This window comes from Ranitomeya imitator, chromosome 4, assembly GCF_032444005.1.
Source record: "Ranitomeya imitator isolate aRanImi1 chromosome 4, aRanImi1.pri, whole genome shotgun sequence".
Taxonomy (NCBI): Eukaryota; Metazoa; Chordata; class Amphibia; order Anura; family Dendrobatidae; genus Ranitomeya; species Ranitomeya imitator.
In genome coordinates this window covers 713,727,913-713,747,501 of record NC_091285.1, presented here as the reverse complement: position 1 = coordinate 713,747,501, position 19,589 = coordinate 713,727,913, and positions in this window count along the sequence as shown.

The window sequence follows — 19,589 nt, the reverse complement described above, 5'->3', positions numbered from 1 at the left end:
CCGTATAAGGCACAGCTAGGGGGCACAATGAACGGTGCAGAGCACCGTATATGGCACAGCTATGGGGCACAGTGAACGGTGCAGAGCACCGTATATGGCACAGCTATGGGGCACAGTGAACGGTGCAGAGCACTGTATATGGCACAGCTAGGGGGCACAATGAACGGTGCAGAGCACCGTATATGGCACAGCTATGGGGCACAATGAACGGTGCAGAGCACCGTATATGGCACAGCTAGGGGGCACAATGAACGGTGCAGAGCACCGTATATGGCACAGCTATGGGGCACAGTGAACGGTGCAGAGCACTGTATATGGCACAGCTAGGGGGCACAGTGAACGGTGCAGAGAACTATATGGCACAGCTATGGGGAAATATGAATGGTGTAGAGCACTATATGGCACAGCTATGGGGAAATAATGATCTATTTTTATTTTTGAAATTCACCGGTAAATGCTGCATTTCCACCCTAGGCTTATACTCGAGTCAATAAGTTTTCCCAGTTTTTTGTGGCAAAATTAGGGGGGTCGGCTTATACTCGGGTCGGCTTATACTCGAGTATATACGGTATTTAGTCTAGAAAAAAGACGACTGAGGGGCGATCTAATAACCATGTATAAGTATATAAGGGGACAATACAAATATCTCGCTGAGGATCTGTTTATACCAAGGAAGGTGACGGGCACAAGGGGGCATTCTTTGCGTCTGGAGGAGAGAAGGTTTTTCCACCAACATAGAAGAGGATTCTTTACTGTTAGGGCAGTGAGAATCTGGAATTGCTTGCCTGAGGAGGTGGTGATGGCGAACTCAGTCGAGGGGTTCAAGAGAGGCCTGGATGTCTTCCTGGAGCAGAACAATATTGTATCATACAATTATTAGGTTCTGTAGAAGGACGTAGATCTGGGGATTTATTATGATGGAATATAGGCTGAACTGGATGGACAAATGTCTTTTTTCGGCCTTACTAACTATGTTACTATGTACTATGCTACTATGACATTGACACAGGGCTAACAGGGTTTTTTCTCCATGATCCACCGAATTAGGTTCGTCGTACAATAATCCGAGCGCTTGAAAAAATGCATCAACATTCAATAATGCCGGATCCCCTGCTTCAAGAGAAAAAGCCCAGTCTTGAGGGTCACCCCGCAGCAAGGATATGATGATTTTTACCTGTTAAATGGGATCACCAGAAGAACGGGGTTTCAAAGCAAAAAACAATCTGCAGTTATTTTTAAAGTTCAAAAACTTGGATCTGTCCCCAAAAAACAAATCAGGAGTAGGAATTCTAGGCTCTAAAGCCGGAGTCTGGACAACATAGTCCTGGATGCTCTGTACTCTTGCAGCAAGTTGATCCACACGAGAAACCAAACCTTGAACATCCATGCCAAAGCATATATCCTGAACCACCCAGATATCAAGAGGAAAAAAAAACTAGAGCACAGAAAAAAAAATGGTTCAGAACTTTCTTTTCCTTCCTTTGAGATGCAATTAATTCATTTTTGGCCACTTGTACTGTTATGATGCGGTGGTCTAGGAGCAACATGGAACGAGCTCTGAGGGAAGTGGTAACTGTACTGACCGCAGACCCTAAGCTCAACACAACACTAGAAGCAGCCGTGGAATGCTCCTAACTCTCCCTAGGCATCTCGTCACAGCCTAAGAGCTAACTACCCCTGAAGACAGAAGCAGGAAAACTATCTTGCCTCAGAGAAAATCCCCAAAGGATAGATTAGCCCCCCACAAATAATGACTGTGAGTGGAGAGGAAAAAGACATACACAGAATGAAACCAGGATGAGCACAGGAGGCCAGTCTAGCTTGATAGATAGGACAGGATGGAACACTGTGCGGTCAGTATAAAACACTACAAAAATCCACGCAGAGTAAACAAAAAATCTCCACACCTGACTAAAGGTGTGGAGGGTCACTCTGCTTCCCAGAGCTTCCAGCAAGACAGAAAATAATTCAAACTGAAAATGCTGGACAAACAAAGAAAGCACAGAATGGATAAGTCCACAAACTATGGACAGAAAAAGTAAGCAAAAACTTAGCTTTGCTGAACTGGTCAGGATAACAGGGAACTCCAAAGAGATGTGAATCCAATCAGGAACCATTTACAAGTGGCACTAGCTGAAGGAACAGCCAGGCTAAAATAGGCGAGAGAGGAGACGATAAGTGGAGGCAGCTGAATACAGCTAACTCCAAGGAGCAGCCATACCACTTGAAACCACAAGAGGGAGCCCAAGAGCAGAACTCACAAAAGTGCCACTTACAACCACCGGAGGGAGCCCAGGAGCAGAATTCACAACAGAGAGCCAATCAGACTCTGGTCACATATTTACGACATTTTGTTTCTGCCAGGCAGGATGACTGGGCTTCCTTGTTACTGTGGGCAGAGTTTGCCCTTAACAAAGCTGTAGCCGACTCCACCAGTCAGACTCCTTTCCTCCTTAATTACGGCCAGCATCTGCGGGTTCCTGTGCCTATGCCCATGTCCTCTGCTGACTCCAGGGTGGCAGACTGGGCAGTGGAGGCACGGGACATTTGGGACCACACTCAAGATGCCATCCGGGCCTCCAAGGAGAGAATGAGGTCCTCCACTGATGCACATCGGCCCCTGCCCTGACCTTTACTCCTGGCGATTTGGTGTGGCTCTCCGCCCGTAACATCAGGCTGCGTGTAGAGTCCACTAAGTTTGCACCTCGCTACTTGGGTCCCTTCAAGGTCCTCGAACAGGTTAATCCTGTGGTCTACCGTCTTGCCCTTCCTCCATTCCTAGGTATCACCGACACCTTTCATGTGTCCCTCCTTAAGCCCATATACATGTCCCGGTTGTCTGAGTCATCTGCCGGGACATCGGGTTCGTCTACGGACGATCTCGAGGTGAACGCTATTTTGAGGTGCAAGGTGGTACGTGGCAAAAAACTTTATTTGGTGGACTGGAAGGTTTACGGTCCTGAGGATAGTTTCTGTTAGCCTGTTGAGCACATTCAGGCTCCGCAGTTCATTGCCGCCTTCGAGCGTAGCGAGGCCCAAGGAGGGGGCCTTAGGAAGGGGGGTAATGTTAGGGGTGGAGTTCCCACCTCTGCACAGGGGGAATCTCGGGCCGTCTCCGCTGCGGTTTCCCATTCTTCTCCTGCCGCAGTGGAGTCTGCTCATCGGAGACGTCGGTCCCAGCGTCTTGCTCAGTCCCACTCTGTACAAAGAGTTACTGCTGCTTTTCCTGCTTCTGCCATTGAAGTCAGTGTTGGGCAGCGGCGAGCAGATGCTTTTGGGACTAAGTCCTGCTTTTCTCCTTCTGAGCATGCCCAGGGCAAGATCTCCCGTTGGAGATCGAGGGTCACATGCTCAGATACTGCAGCACATCCCATTGGCCCTCCAGGAAGGTCCTGGAAGGGCTAAACTTTGGTGGCAGCTTCCCATTGGTCCTTTATTGGAAGGTCCTGAACGTGCTGCAACTATATAAGCTTCGCATAACCGCATGGCCATGCGCTAGTATTGACTTGATAATGTGTGTGTGTAGATGGATGTATGTCGATGGATAAAAGCTCCTAAATCATTCCCATTCCTTGTGTTGATGACTGTTCGCGAATGATGGAAGCTATCTAGCGCTCGACTAAGCCATCAGCACGTAATACACATTACAGCGTCTAATTGCTGTGACTGCCAGTGCAGCGCTGTGCGCTTTCTCAGCGCTTTCCTGACCCAAGCCTGGGTGGTTAGTGGCGTCCGCCAGTGCGGCACCGCACGCACTCTCGTGCATCTAAAATATAATTATTTCTGTAACTCTGACACCCCAGTAGCGGTGTCGAGCGCATGAAGTTTTTATGAATTCAAATCCTGTGTCTTGGGATAGAGTTCTGAGACTCCTTGCTTGCGCTCTTGGTGCGGTACCGCGGCCCTGTAGCGCAACAGGGTTCGCTTCCTTCACACAGGGTGAGGTTAACCCGTGTGTGTATTCACATTGTACCACCATATCGTCCGTCATTACTAGCAGCAGGTTTTCACCTGCACGGTGGACCTCGGACTGCGAACGCACCTAATACTATTTCATCTTAAACTTGGTGCGTTCCGACAGTCCTAACACTTGGTTCCATTGTTTAGGCACATCAGAGGCTCTCCAAACACGACATGGCATCCGATCTTAATTCCAGCCAATATTGTGTTGAAAAAGTAAAATGGTGCTCCTTCCCTTCCAATCTCTGCCATGCGCCCAAACAGTACTTTACCCCCATATATGGGGTATCTGCATACTCAGGACAAATTGCACAACAAATTTTGGGGTCCACTTTCTCCTGTTACCCTTGGGAAATAAAAAAATTGGTGCAAAAAGATCACTTTTGTGGAAAAACTATGATTTTTTATTTTTACAGTTCTAGGTTATAATCGTTTTTGAAGCACTTGTGGGTTCAAAATGCTCACCACGCATCTAGATAAGTTCCTTGGGGAGGTCTAGTTTCCAAAATGGTATCACTTGTGTGGGGTTTACACTATTTAGGCACATCAGGGGCTCTGCAAACACGACATGGCATCCAATCTCAGTTCCAGCCACTTTTGCATTGAAAAGTCAAAGGGCGCTCCTTCCCTTCCGAGCTTTGCCATGCACCCAAACAGTAGTTAACCCCACATATTGGGAATAACAACTTTTGGGGGCAAATTTCTACTGCTACTCTTGGTAAAATAAAAAATATTTGGTCTGAATTAGATTTTTTGCAAAAAAAGTTAAATGTTCATTTCTTTTTAAACATTCCAAAAATTCCTGTGAAGCAGCTGAAGGGTTAATAAACATCTTGAATGTGGTTTTGAGCACCTTGAGGGGTGCAGTTTTTAGAATCGAGTCACTTTTGGGTATTTTCTATCATGTAGACCCCTCAAAGTTACTTTAAATGTGAGGTGATCCCTAAATTAAAATAGTGTTACCAAAAGGAGAAATTGCTGTTTAACTTTTAACCCTTATAGCTTCCTAACAAAAAAATTTGGATTCCAAAATTGTGCTGATGTAAAGTAGACATGTGGGAAGCGTTACTTATTAAGTATTTTGTGTGACATGAAAAAGAGTGGTATTCACCTGCGCTGTCTACAAAAATGAACAATAAAATGAAAAATAGATGAATAAATGAATAAGAGAGCACTGACTTAATGAGGAATCATTGGTTATGCAGTGGATGTTGCAATGGGTCCTTAAAGTACTACCAGAATCTTAGGGGAATGAGGAGAGAAAAAAAAAAAAAAAGGGGGGGTAAATGTTTGTATTGGTGAATATAGTGAGACTAAATAGATTTATAATATATACTCACTCAGATATTAAATGGAAATGTGCAATGAAGAGACGTGATCCCTGTGTATCTGCAATTGATGCGGGTATTGTGATGACCGCGGTTGCTTAATCTTCAGAGGTTTATAGTAGATGCCCCTGCTTAGACAAATGTACAACCTTTATAGGTAATGGTGGTTTTAAATAAATGTGGTCTAGTTTTCCCAGTACACAATAAACTTACTGCTGGTGGGAGAAGCGCAGGATTCCGTTAGGTTAAGGTAGTAAGATGACCGTCAGGTGCTGGCTGACAAGGATTACTGTGATTAGAATGGATTGCCCATATGTTGAGATGAGGAGAAATGCTCCCCTAGTATGTTGGAGCACTAATATGCCACAATTGCTATGTGCACATAAAATATGCTATACTCACTGTGGTGCTGAGTGCGGAGGGAAGCGGTTCCGGAAAGTCTGAGCCACCGCTAGGTGTACCACTATGACAGAGCGGTGGGTTAAGGAGAGAGTGGCGGCAGAAGCCGTGCGACCGCGAAACCTTGCGTGCCCCGGCCGGATGCAGCGCTGAGGTAGCGGTCGGAGAGGGTGGGCAGAGCTGCTGGTGACGTCACCACGCTACGGGGCTAAAGAGCCTTAACCCTGATGAAGAGGGCCTGAGCCCTTGAAATGCATTGGTTTGCTGACTAGCTATACTAGCACACCTGTCCTCTTTAGCCCCGTAGCGTGGTGACGTCACCAGCAGCTCTGCCCACCCTCTCCGACCGCTACCTCAGCGCTGCATCCGGCCGGGGCACGCAAGGTTTCGCGGTCGCACGGCTTCTGCCGCCACTCTCTCCTTAACCCACCGCTCTGTCATAGTGGTACACCTAGCGGTGGCTCAGACTTTCCGGAACCGCTTCCCTCCGCACTCAGCACCACAGTGAGTATAGCATATTTTATGTGCACATAGCAATTGTGGCATATTAGTGCTCCAACATACTAGGGGAGCATTTCTCCTCATCTCAACATATGGGCAATCAATTCTAATCACAGTAGTCCTTGTCAGCCAGCACCTGACGGTCATCTTACTACCTTAACCTAACGGAATCCTGCGCTACTCCCACCAGCAGTAAGTTTATTGTGTACTGGGAAAACTAGACCACATTTATTTAAAACCACCATTACCTATAAAGGTTGTACATTTATCTAAGCAGGGGCATCTACTATAAACCTCTGAAGATTAAGCAACCGTGGTCATCACAATACCCGCATCAATTGCAGATACACAGGGATCACGTCTCTTCATTGCACATTTCCATTTAATATCTGAGTGAGTATATATTATAAATCTATTTAGTCTCACTATATTCACCAATACAAACATTTACCCCCTTTTTTTTTTTTTTTTTTCTCTCCTCATTCCCCTAAGATTCTGGTAGTACTTTAAGGACCCATTGCAACATCCACTGCATAACCAATGATTACTCATTAAGTCAGTGCTCTCTTATTCATTTATTCATCTATTTTTCATTTTATTGTTCATTTTTGTAGACAGCGCAGGTGAATACCACTCTTTTTCATTTTATATACTTTACAGGTCTACACAGAACCTGTCACAATCACCAGCAGCACGCTACATTCAGCAATTTTGATTCCCCACTAGGGACTATCAGGAGCGCCAGTGCTTTTTACTTTCTTTTTTAGTATTTTGTGTGACATATCTCTGTGATTTAAGGGCATGAAAATTCAAATTTGGAAAATTGCAAAATTTTCAACATTTTCGCCAAATTTCCGTTTTTTTCACAAATAATCGCCAGTCATATCAAATAAATTTTACCACTAACGTGAAGTACAATATGTTAAAAAAAATGTCAGAATCACCAGGATCCATTGAAGCTTTCAAAGTTACCTCATAAAGGGACAGTGGTCAAAATTGTAAAAATTGGCTTGGTTATTAACATGCCAACCACCATTGGGGGTAAAGGGGTTAAATTGTGTGGAGGCTATGTTCCCAGTTATGTGCATCTTTGGCATCCAATTTCTCACTGGCATGTTTTATACCTGTAGTGGAAAATGTGTCAGTTCCTTTTATACTATTTATACTGTAGTGAATTTTATGTCACTTTGTTGGTGTCTGCCAATACATTTTTGGAAATGTGTAGACTCCTGGTTGAGTCTCCTTTATGTGTGTTGCCTGTAGCAGTAGGCTATCGACACTGGCAGTCCTCCACCCTCATTGAGTCAACTACACATGTTACTATTCTTACATTTTTCTGACAATAGTAATCAACAAAACTGATATTTGAGCATCAATTTAAAACATTTTTTTAGCACTTATATAGCGGCAATAATTCAATATTTGCTTCACAGACATTCACAGACATTACTGCAACTGTCACCATTGGAATTCACAATTGAAATGTAATATCTGTATGTCTTTGGAGTGTGGGTAAAAAATAAGTCCTGGGAGGAAACCCTTGCATACATGGTTAGAACATACAAACTCTTTATAAAATGCTGTAAATGGTGGGGTTGGAACACATAACTCCAGCACTGCGAGGCCCCTAATGTTTTTGAGTTGACCGATCACTGTGATGCAAACTGTGTGCGTCACTGCTGTCTTGGGGAAAACCACTGTCAAGATTATCTTCAAACGTATTTTAATACTGCAGAATGGGCGCGTAGTTTTTTCAGGTGGTGAAGCAACTGTCAAAATGTACTTTTGTATCATGGATAGAACACACTGGCACCCGTAAGTCAGCACAATTTTGAAGCATAACTATACGGGTAACAATCATGTTGCAGATAGTGCTGCAAGAAGGCGCACATGAGTCGGTCTCTTTCATGAGTAGTGTTGAGCATTCCGATACCGCAAGTATCGGGTATCGGCCGATACTTGCGGTATCGGAATTCCGATACCGAGATCCGATATTTTTGTGATATCGGGTATCGGTATCGGAAGTGTAAAATAAAGAATTAAAATAAAAAATATTGTTATATTCACCTCTCCGGCGGCCCCTGGACATCAGCGGGAGGATCCGGCGTCCGGCACGGCTTCTTTCTTCAAAATGCGCGCCTTTAGGACCTGTGGTATGACGTCCCGGCTTCTGATTGGTCGCGTGCCGCCCATGTGACCGCCACGCGACCAATCAGAAGCCGCGACGTCATTCCTCAGCTAAAGTCCTAGAATGAGCGCCTTTTAGGACCTGAGGAATGACGTCGCGGCTTCTGATTGGTCGCGTGGCGGTCACATGGGCGGCACGCGACCAATCAGAAGCCGGGACGTCATTCCACAAGTCCTAAAGGCGCGCATTTTGAAGAAAGAAGCCGTGCCGGACGCCGGATCCTCCCGCTGATGTCCAGGGGCCGCCGGAGAGGTGAATATAACAATATTTTTTATTTTAATTCTTTATTTTACACTTTAATATGGATCCCAGGGCCTGAAGGAGAGTTTCCTCTCCTTCAGACCCTGGGATCCATGAGGATACATTCCGATACTTGATGTCCCATTGACTTGTATTGGTATCGGATATCGGTATCGGCGATATCCGATATTTTTCGGGTATCGGCCGATACTATCCGATACCGATACTTTCAAGTATCGGACGGTATCGCTCAACACTATTCATGAGGTTCAACTCCACAGTGTGTTAGTGGCAAGATAGCACTCAAGATTATCCATCCCCTTGTGGCAACCTTGTACAACAGTGAGGGAATCATTATCCTGTTAATCTCCTAAATGGTGAGCGTCCATTACCTCTTCCTTCTCGTCCTTTTCATGGTCCTTCTCAATTTGTTCATCCTCCCATTTGTTCCTCTCATGACAACCGCCTGTGAGATGACAGCCCGGAAAGTAGAGATATTGTTAACCCTAAAGGCATCCTCCACTACTTCCTCGTATTCCACCGAGATCACCAGCACCTCCTCACCCAGACTATTTAAAGTGTGGTCCAGCATTTAGATGACAGTAATAGTGATGCTGATTATGGCATTGTCACAGCTAAACATCTTATCAGCCATTTCGCAAACATGCAGAAGGGTGCAATGGTCCTTCATCTGCGGCCGTTACACAAGTGTGAATTGCACCACGCCCGTACTGCAATGTGCCAGGTTAAGAAAAATGCCATTTTGCACCAGGTCTCGGCACTACTGCCACAGTCGCTGCAACATGTGCAGAGTTGAATTCCATGATGTGGTCACTTCGCATATCAATCGGTTAACCAGTAGTCTGCAAGATCTTTATACCCACTTAAGTGGAATGGTGAAAGTCAACACACAACAACACTGTTTTCTACACCAGTGCATCTATGCTGGGACAGTGGTGTAGGAATTGTTGTACCATTATGTTGAGGATGCGAGCCATAAAAGACACATTTGCAAGGTGGGCCCTGCATTGGGCCACCACCAGGTTCGCATCGTTATCGCACATGACCTCCCTGGCTACAGGTTGAGTGTAGGCAGCCACTGGTCAACCTCGGCATGGATAGCTGACCACAACTGTTGATATGTATGACTGCGATCTCAAAGGCATATTAATTTAAAAGCTGCCTGATTGCGGTTTGCCATGGTTATTATTATTATTATTATTATTATTATTATTCATTTATATAGAACCTTTTATTACATGGTGATGTACATGAGAAAGGGGTTACATACAGAATTATAGATATTGTTTACAGTAAAAAAGTTTACAATGACAGACTGGTACAGAGGGGGAGGACCCTGTCCTTGCGGACTTACATTCTGCGGGATAATGGGGAAGAGACAAAAGGTCAGGGGTGCAGCAGCCCTGGTGTTGGTGGGCAGCTGCTCAGGTGGTGGTGAGACGGCAGCTCGGGTGTTGAGGTGGCAGCTCGGGTGGTGAGGCGACAGAATGGTTATTGCAGGCTGTAGGCTTTCCTGAAGAGATGGGTTTTCAGGTTCCATCTGAAGGATCCGACGGTGATGGATAATCAGACGTGTTGAGGCATGGAATTCCAGAGGATGGGGGATATTCAGGAGAAATCTTGGAGGCGGTTGTGTGAGGAACGAATAAGTGTGGAGGAGAGTATGAGGTCTGAGGAGGGTCGAAGATTACGTGAGGGAAGATATTGGGAGATTAGTTCAGAGATATAGGAAGGGGACAGGTTGTGGATGGCTTTGTAGATCAGTGTTAGTAGTTTGAACTGGATTTGTTGGGGAATTGGGAGCCAGTGGAGGGGTTTTCAGAGGGGAGAAAAAGGAGAGTAGTAAGAAGGGAGGTGAATTAGTCGGGCTGCAGAATTTAGGACAGACTGGAGTGGTGCAAGAGAGTTAGCGGGGAGGCCACAGAGGAGGGTGTTGCAGTAATTGAAGCGGGAGATGATGAGGGCATGGACATGAGTTTTAGTAGATAGAGGGCTGAGGAAAGGACGGATTCTGGCAATATTTTTGCATTGACGGAGACAGGAGGTGTCAAGAGTTCAAACATGAGGTTTGAAGGACAGATCGGGTAGGGGAGATACGCGAGATGGAGGAAAGATGATGAGTTCGGTTTTATCTACATTGAGTTTTAGGAAGCGAGAGTTGAAGAAGGAGGATATGGCTGATAGACACTCCTGGATTCTGGACAGCAGAGAGGTGACATCTCTGCCAGAGAGGTAGATCTGAGTGTCATCAGCATAAAGGTGGTACTGGAAGCCATGGGACTTTATGAGTTGGCCCAGGTCAAGGGTATAGATGGTAAAAAGTCGGGGCCCCAGGACAGAGTCTTGAGGGACACTAACAGAGAGAGGGCGAGATGAGGAGGTAGTGTGGAAGTGGAAAACGCTAAATGTGTGGTTGGAAAGGTATGAGGTTATCCAGGACAGGGCAAGGTCTTTGATGCCAAGGGAAGAAAGAATCTATAGCAGTAGGCAGTGGTCGACTGTGTCAGAGGCAGAGGACAGGTCGAGAAGTATGAGGATGGAGAACTGTCTGTCAGCTTTGGCTGTGAGTAAGTCATTAATAATTTGGTCAGGGCAGTTTCAGTAGAGTGGTGGGGGTAGAAGCCAGATTGGAGGTTGTCAAAGAGAGAGTTAGATGAGAGGTGGGAGGAAGGTTGACCATGGACATGCTGCTCAAGGAGTTTTGAAGCAAACGGATCAGTGATATGTGGCGATAAATGGGCATAGCAGTTGGGTCAAGGTTTGTTTTTTTGAGGATGGGTGTGTTAGGACTGGTGGAACGCACCAAGATAGAGGATATGGATGCGTTCGCAGTCCGGGGTCCACCGTGCAGGTAAAACCTGCAGCCAATAAATGGCAGACTATATGACGGTACTCAAAAGTATACACACGTGGGTTAACCTCACCCAGTGTGAAGAAAGCGATCCTGTTGCGTCACAGGACCGCGGTACCGCACATAGAGCGCGAGCAAGTGGTCAGCGAACTTAACCCCAACTGTGATTGAAGTCCGATTAGACCATTGCTGGCACAACACCAAAACTGGGTGTGTAAAGAACCTTATTAATGTTCTATGAGCACAAGAGTGTGTGCGAAGCCGCACTGACGGACGCCACTATCCACCCAGGCTTGGGTATGGAAAGCGCAAGGCAAGCGCACGGCGCCGTACTGGCGGACACAGCCACAGAACGCTGAGAAGTGTGTAACGTGCAGATGGTTAGTCGGGCGCTAGAGAGCTACCATCATCCGCGAGCAGACAACAACACTAGGGAGGGATACTTAGGAGCTTTCATCCTTCGACATACATCCATCTACACACACACAATATAATTGTACACTAGCGCATGGCCGTGCGGTCATGCGCAGTTTATATAGTTGCAGCACAGGAAGTGGCTACAGAAACTTTGCCCTTCCAAGACCTGCCAAGAGGACCAATGGAATGTGCTGCAGAGTCTGAGCACATGACCCTCGATCTCCAACGGGAGATCTTGCCCTGGGCATGCTCAGTGTGTGCAGACAAGGACTTAGTCCCAGAGAAGTCCGCTCGCTGCTGACCAGTACTGGCTTTAATGGCAGAGACTGGAGAAGCAGCAGTAACTCTCAGAACAGAGTGAGCAAGACGCTGGGACCGACGTCCCTGCTGAGCAGACTCCACTGCGGCTGGTAAGAATGGGAGACCGCAGCGGAGACGGCTCGAGATTCCCCCTGTGCAGAAGCGGGAACTCGAGACCTAACATGGCCCCCCCTCCTTGGGCCTCGCTACGCTCGAAGGCAGCAATGAGCCTTGGGGCCGAATGTTTTCAGCAGGCTCCCATGATCGGTCCTCTGGGCCATAACCCTTCCAATCCACCAGATAGAACTTTTTGCCGCGTACCACCTTGCACCCCAAAATAGCGTTCACCTCATAATCGTCCGTAGACGAACTTGATGTCCCGGCAGATGACTCGGAAAACCGAGACATGTATACGGGTTTCAAGAGGGACACATGAAAGGTGTCGGTGATACCCAAGCGTGGAGGAAGAGCCAAACGGTAGACCACAGGATTAACCTGTTCGAGAACCTTGAAGGGACCCAAGTAGCGAGGAGCAAACTTAGTGGACTCAACACGCAGCCTGATGTTACGGGCGGAGAGCCACACCAAGTCGCCAGGAGCAAAGGTCGGAGCGGGACGCCGATGAACATCGGCGGAGGACCTCATCCTCTCCTTGGAGGCCCTAATGGCATCCTGCGTGCGGTCCCAAATGTCCCGTGCCTCCACAGCCCAGTCTGCCACCCTGGAGTCAGTGGAAGACACAGGCATGGGCACAGGAACACGCGGATGTTGGCCGTAATTTAGGAGGAATGGAGTCTGACCGGTGGAGTCGGCAACGGCATTGTTAAGTGCAAACTCTGCCCACGGTAGCAAGGATGCCCAGTCATCCTGCCTGGCAGAAACAAAATGTCGTAAATATGTGACCAAGGTCTGGTTGGCCCTCTCTACCAACCCATTCGACTCGGGATGATATGCCGAAGAGAGATTCAACTCAATACTGAGTAGACGACAAAGCTCTCTCCAGAATCGAGACGCAAACTGGGGACCTCGGTCACTAACAATTTTGTCTGGCATACCGTGTAGGTGAAAAATATGCTTGACGAACAGAACAGCCAAGGCCCGTGCAGAAGGTAACCGTGGAAGAGGCACCAAGTGCACCATTTTGGAAAAATGGTCGGTGATCACCCAGATAATGGTGCAATTACGAGACTTGGGTAAGAACACCACAAAGTCCATCCTGACCATCTCCCAGGGCCTGTCTGCCACCGGCAGAGGATAAAGCAAACCAGCTGGCCGTTGCCGAGGAGTCTTGTTCTTGGCGCAAGAGACATATGCCCGAACATACTCTGCAACATCACGAGCCATATGCGGCCACCAGTATGTCCTCGCCAGTAACTCAGATGTCCTTTTGGTACCAAAATGTCCACCCACCCTGGACGAGTGTGCCCAAGAGAGAACCTCCGGTCGCAAATTGGATGGAACAAAAGTCTTGCCCGGGGGCACAGACTCTAGCGAAACCGGGGCCACAGTTCTCAAGCTCTCGGTGGGAACAATAAGCCGAGGCTCCTCCTCCTCCTCCGCAGATGACACAACGGAGCGAGAGAGAGCGTCGGCCCGAATGTTCTTCTCCCCAGAAAGAAAATGGAGGGTGAAATGAAACCGGGAGAAGAATAAGGACCATCTGGCCTGGCGAGAATTCAGCCGCTGGGCTGTCTGCAGATACACCAATTTTTTATGGTCTGTGAAGACTTGGAAGGGAAAACGTGCTCCCTCCAAGAGATGTCTCCACTCCGAGAAAGCCAACTTCATGGCTAGCAACTCCCTATCCCCGATGAAATAATTCCTCTCTGCTGGTGAGGTCTTGGAGAAAAAGAAACAAGGGTGCTTCCGACCCTGAGCATCCTTTTGGAAGAGGACTGCTCCTGCACCAACAGAAGAGGCATCCACCTCCATGATAAATGGCTTATCAACATCGAGGCGATGTAGAATGGGAGCGCTAGCGAAGTGTGACTTTATAGCGATAAAGGCTTTGGAGACCTCCTCAGACCACAATTTGGGATTCGCTCCCTTCTTGGTAAGGGCAACCAAGGGAGCTACCAAAGTCGAGAAGTGCGGGATGAACTGGCGATAATAGTTAATGAACCCCATAAAGCGCTGCACCGCTTTAAGAGAATAGGGTTCCTGCCAGTCCATCACAGCCTGTAGTTTGGCAGGATCCATAGCCAATCCCTGGGCAGAGATGATGTAGCCTAGGAAAGGTAAGGACTCCTGCTCAAACATACACTTCTCCAACTTGGCATAGAGGGAGTTTGCCCGTAGGAGATCGAAGACTTTGCAAACATCTCTCCGGTGGGAGTCAATATCTGGAGAGTAGATGAGAATATCATCCAGATAGACTACGACCGAGGTGGAAAGCATATCCCGGAAGATATCATTCACAAAGTCTTGGAAAACGGCTGGGGCATTACAGAGCCCGAAGGGCATCACCAGATATTCATAGTGCCCATCCCTGGTATTAAAAGCCGTCTTCCATTCGTCCCCCTCACGGATGCGAATCAGGTTGTAAGCACCCTGCAGATCTAATTTCGTAAATACCCTTGCTCCCCGGAGCCTATCGAATAGCTCAGATATCAAGGGCAAGGGATATTTATTCTTGACGGTGATGGCATTAAGACCCCTGTAGTCTATGCATGGACGCAATTCCCCACTCTTCTTCTGCACGAAGAAGAACCCTGCCGCAGCAGGAGACACTGACTTCCTAATGAATCCTCTTGCCAGATTTTTCTGGATGTACTGAGACATTGCCTCTGTCTCCGGGAGAGATAGCGGATAGACTCGACCCCGAGGAGGCTCAGCACCAGGCAAGAGGTCAATAGGACAGTCATAGGGGCGATGGGGCGGAAGAATCTCCGCCGCCTTTTTGGAGAACACATCTGCATAAGACCAATACTGCTTGGGGAGAGAGGAAAGATCTGCGGGTACCTCTGTTGTAGCAACCTGAACGCACTCCCTCTGACACCTACCCCTACAAGATTCACCCCATCCCAGAATTCTGCCTGAGGACCACTCGATATGAGGAGAGTGATACCGTAGCCAAGGTATTCCCAACAGGACCTCATCAATTCCTTCCGGAATGACGAGCAGAGAAATAATCTCCTGATGAGATGGCGACATGGACAGTGTAAAAGGGATGGTCTGGTGTGTTATCTGTGAAGGCAGTGTTGACTAGAGTTGAGCGACCTTGACCTTTTTAGAGTCGAGCCGGGTTTCGCGAAACCCGACTATCTCAAAAGTCGGGTCGAGTGAAATCGGCCGATTATGACGTAAAGTCGGGATCGACCGAAACACGAAACCCAATGCAAGTCAATGGGGCAGCATAGTCGGCAGTGAGTGGGGGCCAGGAAAACACCTAGAGTGCCCATTTTAATGTCAAAACCATCCATTCTTCTTAATGAAGCTTGTCAAGCGTAATTTACCTTATAATAATTGGAAGGCATTTGAAATTGGGGGTCATTTGGCTAAAGTTGTGGTGGGTAGGGCTGGTTCAAGTAATTAGTGGGCCCAGGAAATCTGGACCACGTCACGGCAGTGGGGTCAGATCTGCGTGTCCGGTTCTTAGACCACCGCCATTTACTGTAAGTACTATGATGTATTGTTCATGCATTGTCTATGTATGATAGGAATCCCTGTGTAGGGGTATTTGCCCTATGTATTCAGCATACTTATGCTTACTATATGACATGGGGGTTCTCTCTCTTTTTGTCTAGCCTTGTGCTAGTCTAGCAGTGTGGTCTAAATTATCGGCTCGCAGTTCTGGTTTGTTATTACCATTTGTGTGCATACTTCCATTTCCCCTTCCTGTACACCTCTTTTAGCCTGGTGTTTTTTATATATATATATATATTATTTAATAAAGTGTATTTTTTATGGGACCATATGGCTGCTTGTGTCTTTGTTCGTGTTTCATATGTTCTTAGTGGCAGCTGGCCCCCTACAGTTATCCATATATAGCATATATGATTCTCTTATAGTACATCTCGTATTTATGTTATTGGTTTAAATATGCTGGCTTTGATATTATTATCGTCACGGCAGTGGAGCAGGGAGAGGTAAGTATTTCAACTTTGCAAGTGCTGTGAACCTGAGCAAGCAGGGGGGGCCCACTCGTTGGCATTGGCACTGGCACAGGGCCCCTCAAAGTACAGCGGTGTGTTTGCACGGCGGGGGCGCCTCCCACCGGCAGCAACACTTTTGCGTACCATGAGAGGCCCTGTGCCAGTGACATCGCCAACTAGTATTCCTCCCCCCACCTGATGAAGGAACCTGCACTTTCATCTGCACCTTCCTGTTTGTCCCCGTGTAAGGTGGTATGGTATGCGGGAAGGGGGACCTGACTTTCAGCAGGGTCACAATCTTGCAGTGTAGCGTGCACGGGAAATGTTGCGTTATGGGTCAATGTACCAGCAGACTCATCTATCACTGGCTGGGCAATGGGCAGGATGAGGAGGAAACACAGATATAGGCCCAAAGAATAAAGTGGGCTAAATGCAGTTCAAAATTGGTAACACAGGACTAATCAGGGGGCATTGCAGTGGAGGACAACTGGAATGAGAGGCTGACACAGAGAGTAGGCCCAAATCAGTAAGTAGTCGAAATGCAGTTCAAAATTGGCAACAGTAGTAAACAGGCGGCACAGCTTTGTTCAGTGGAGGAGAACAGCAAGGAGTGGCAGACACCGATAGTAGGCCCCAACCCAACTAGTAGGCCAAATGCAGTCTAACATTAACAACTACTTAACGAGCGCCTGAAAACGGAATTTCAGGACAGGAAACCAGGAGAACAGCAAGGAGCGGCAGACACCGATAGTAGGCCCCAAACCAACTAGTACGCCAAATGCAGTTGTTCCGTTTAACCACAATTTAATGAGAGCCTGAAGATAGAAGTTCAGGAAAGGCAACCTGGAGAACACCTTGGAGTGGAACACACCATCTCTCTACACCCCATACCCAATTTGTAGGTCTAATGCAGCGTAGTTTCCAACAACTACTAAACGAGAGCATGATGATCGAAGCATTGGCGAGGAAACCTGGGGAACACCTTGGAGTGGAACACACCATCTCTCTACACCCCATACCCAATTTGTAGGCCTAATGCAGCGTAGTTTCCAACAACTACTAAACGAGAGCATGATGATCGAAGCATTGGCGAGGAAACCTGGGGAACACCTTGGAGTGGAACACACCATCTGTCTACAGTGGAACACACCATCTCTCTACACCCCATACCCAATTTGTAGGCCTAATGCAGCGTAGTTTCCAACAACTACTAAACGAGAGCCGGAAGATCGAAGCTCAGGAAAGGCAACCTGGGGAACACCTTGGAGTGGAACACACCATCTCTCTACACCCCATACCCAATTTGTAGGCCTAATGCAGCGTAGTTTCCAACAACTACTAAACGAGAGCCGGAAGATCGAAGCAATGGAGAGGAAACCTGGGGAACACCTTGGAGTGTAACACACCATCTCTCTACACCCCATACCCAATTTGTAGGCCTAATGCAGCGTAGTTTCCAACAACTACTAAACGAGAGCCGGAAGATCGAAGCAATGGAGAGGAAACCTGGGGAACACCTTGGAGTGTAAGACACCATCTCTCTACACCCCATACCCAATTTGTAGGCCTAATGCAGCGTAGTTTCCAACAACTACTAAACGAGAGCATGAAGATCGAAGCAATGGAGAGGAAACCTGGGGAACACCTTGGAGTGGAACACACCATCTCTCTACACCCCATACCCAATTTGTAGGCCTAATGCAGCGTAGTTTCCAACAACTACTAAACGAGAGCATGATGATCGAAGCATTGGCGAGGAAACCTGGGGAACACCTTGGAGTGGAACACACCATCTCTCTACAGTGGAACACACCATCTCTCTACACCCCATACCCAATTTGTAGGCCTAATGCAGCGTAGTTTCCAACAACTACTAAACGAGAGCATGAAGATCGAAGCAATGGAGAGGAAACCTGGGGAACACCTTGGAGTGGAACACACCATCTCTCTACACCCCATACCCAATTTGTAGGCCCAATGCAGCGTAGTTTCCAACAACTACTAAACGAGAGCCGGAAGATCGAAGCTCAGGAAAGGCAACCTGGGGAACACCTTGGAGTGTAACAAACCCTCTCTCTACACCACGGAAGGGCTGATTCTTAGGAAGGAAGGCTGTCGGAAAGAAGCAGGGCGCGTCCGAGGGTGATTATATTCTTATTAGGTATATACTCACCCTCGGACGCGCCCTGCTTCTTTATTTGTAATGAATGTTTATTTGCAATGTGGTTTTGACTTACTCAATTTTTTTGGTAAATAATGATTTTATTATTTTCATTGTTTTGCATCTTCTTGGCAATAATATAAAGAAGACGCGACAGGACAACACTCGGTGGATGCCATATCTGTGTTTAAAATTGAAAAAACCTTTCAGTTAACTACTTGCAGGAGAAAGTTATTGTAGCTGGTGGCCATTTTTAGTACTGTACCAGATTTTTGTTGTATGTGTTTGTTTTTAATGTTAAAATGTCTGCATTTGATATCTCTCCAGTATTTTCTTTTTTATAAGCAAAATACTTATTTTTATATTTTCTGATGTTGGTTCCAGGGGTACACGGGCAGCAGTGGTGTGGTCAGTGGAGGCCTAGTGGAAGGAGTGACCGCAGACAGGCATCGAAGGCCTAAAATAATAACACATGGCTGTAGGCAATTTTAAATTGGTTCCAGGGGTACACGGGCAGCAGTGGTGTGGTCAGTGGAGGCCTAGTGGAAGGAGTGACCGCAGACAGGCATCGAAGGCCTAAAATAATAACACATGGCTGTAGGCAATTTTAAATTGGTTCCAGGGGTACACGGGCAGCAGTGGTGTGGTCAGTGGAGGCCTAGTGGAAGGAGTCACCGCAGACAGGCATCGAAGGCCTAAAATAATAACACATGGCTGTAGGCAATTTTAAATTGGTTCCAGGGGTACACGGGCAGCAGTGGTGTGGTCAGTGGAGGCCTAGTGGAAGGAGTCACCGCAGACAGGCATCTAAGGCCTAAAATAATAACACATGGCTGTAGGCAATTTTAAATTGGTTCCAGGGGTACACGGGCAGCAGTGGTGTGGTCAGTGGAGGCCTAGTGGAAGGAGTGACTGCAGACAGGCATCGAAGGCCTAAAATAATAACACATGGCTGTAGGCAATTTTAAATTGGTTACAGGGGTACACGGGCAGCAGTGGTGTGGTCAGTGGAGGCCTAGTGGAAGGAGTCACCGCAGACAGGCATCGAAGGCCTAAAATAATAACACATGGCTGTAGGCAATTTTAAATTGGTTACAGGGGTACACGGGCAGCAGTGGTGTGGTCAGTG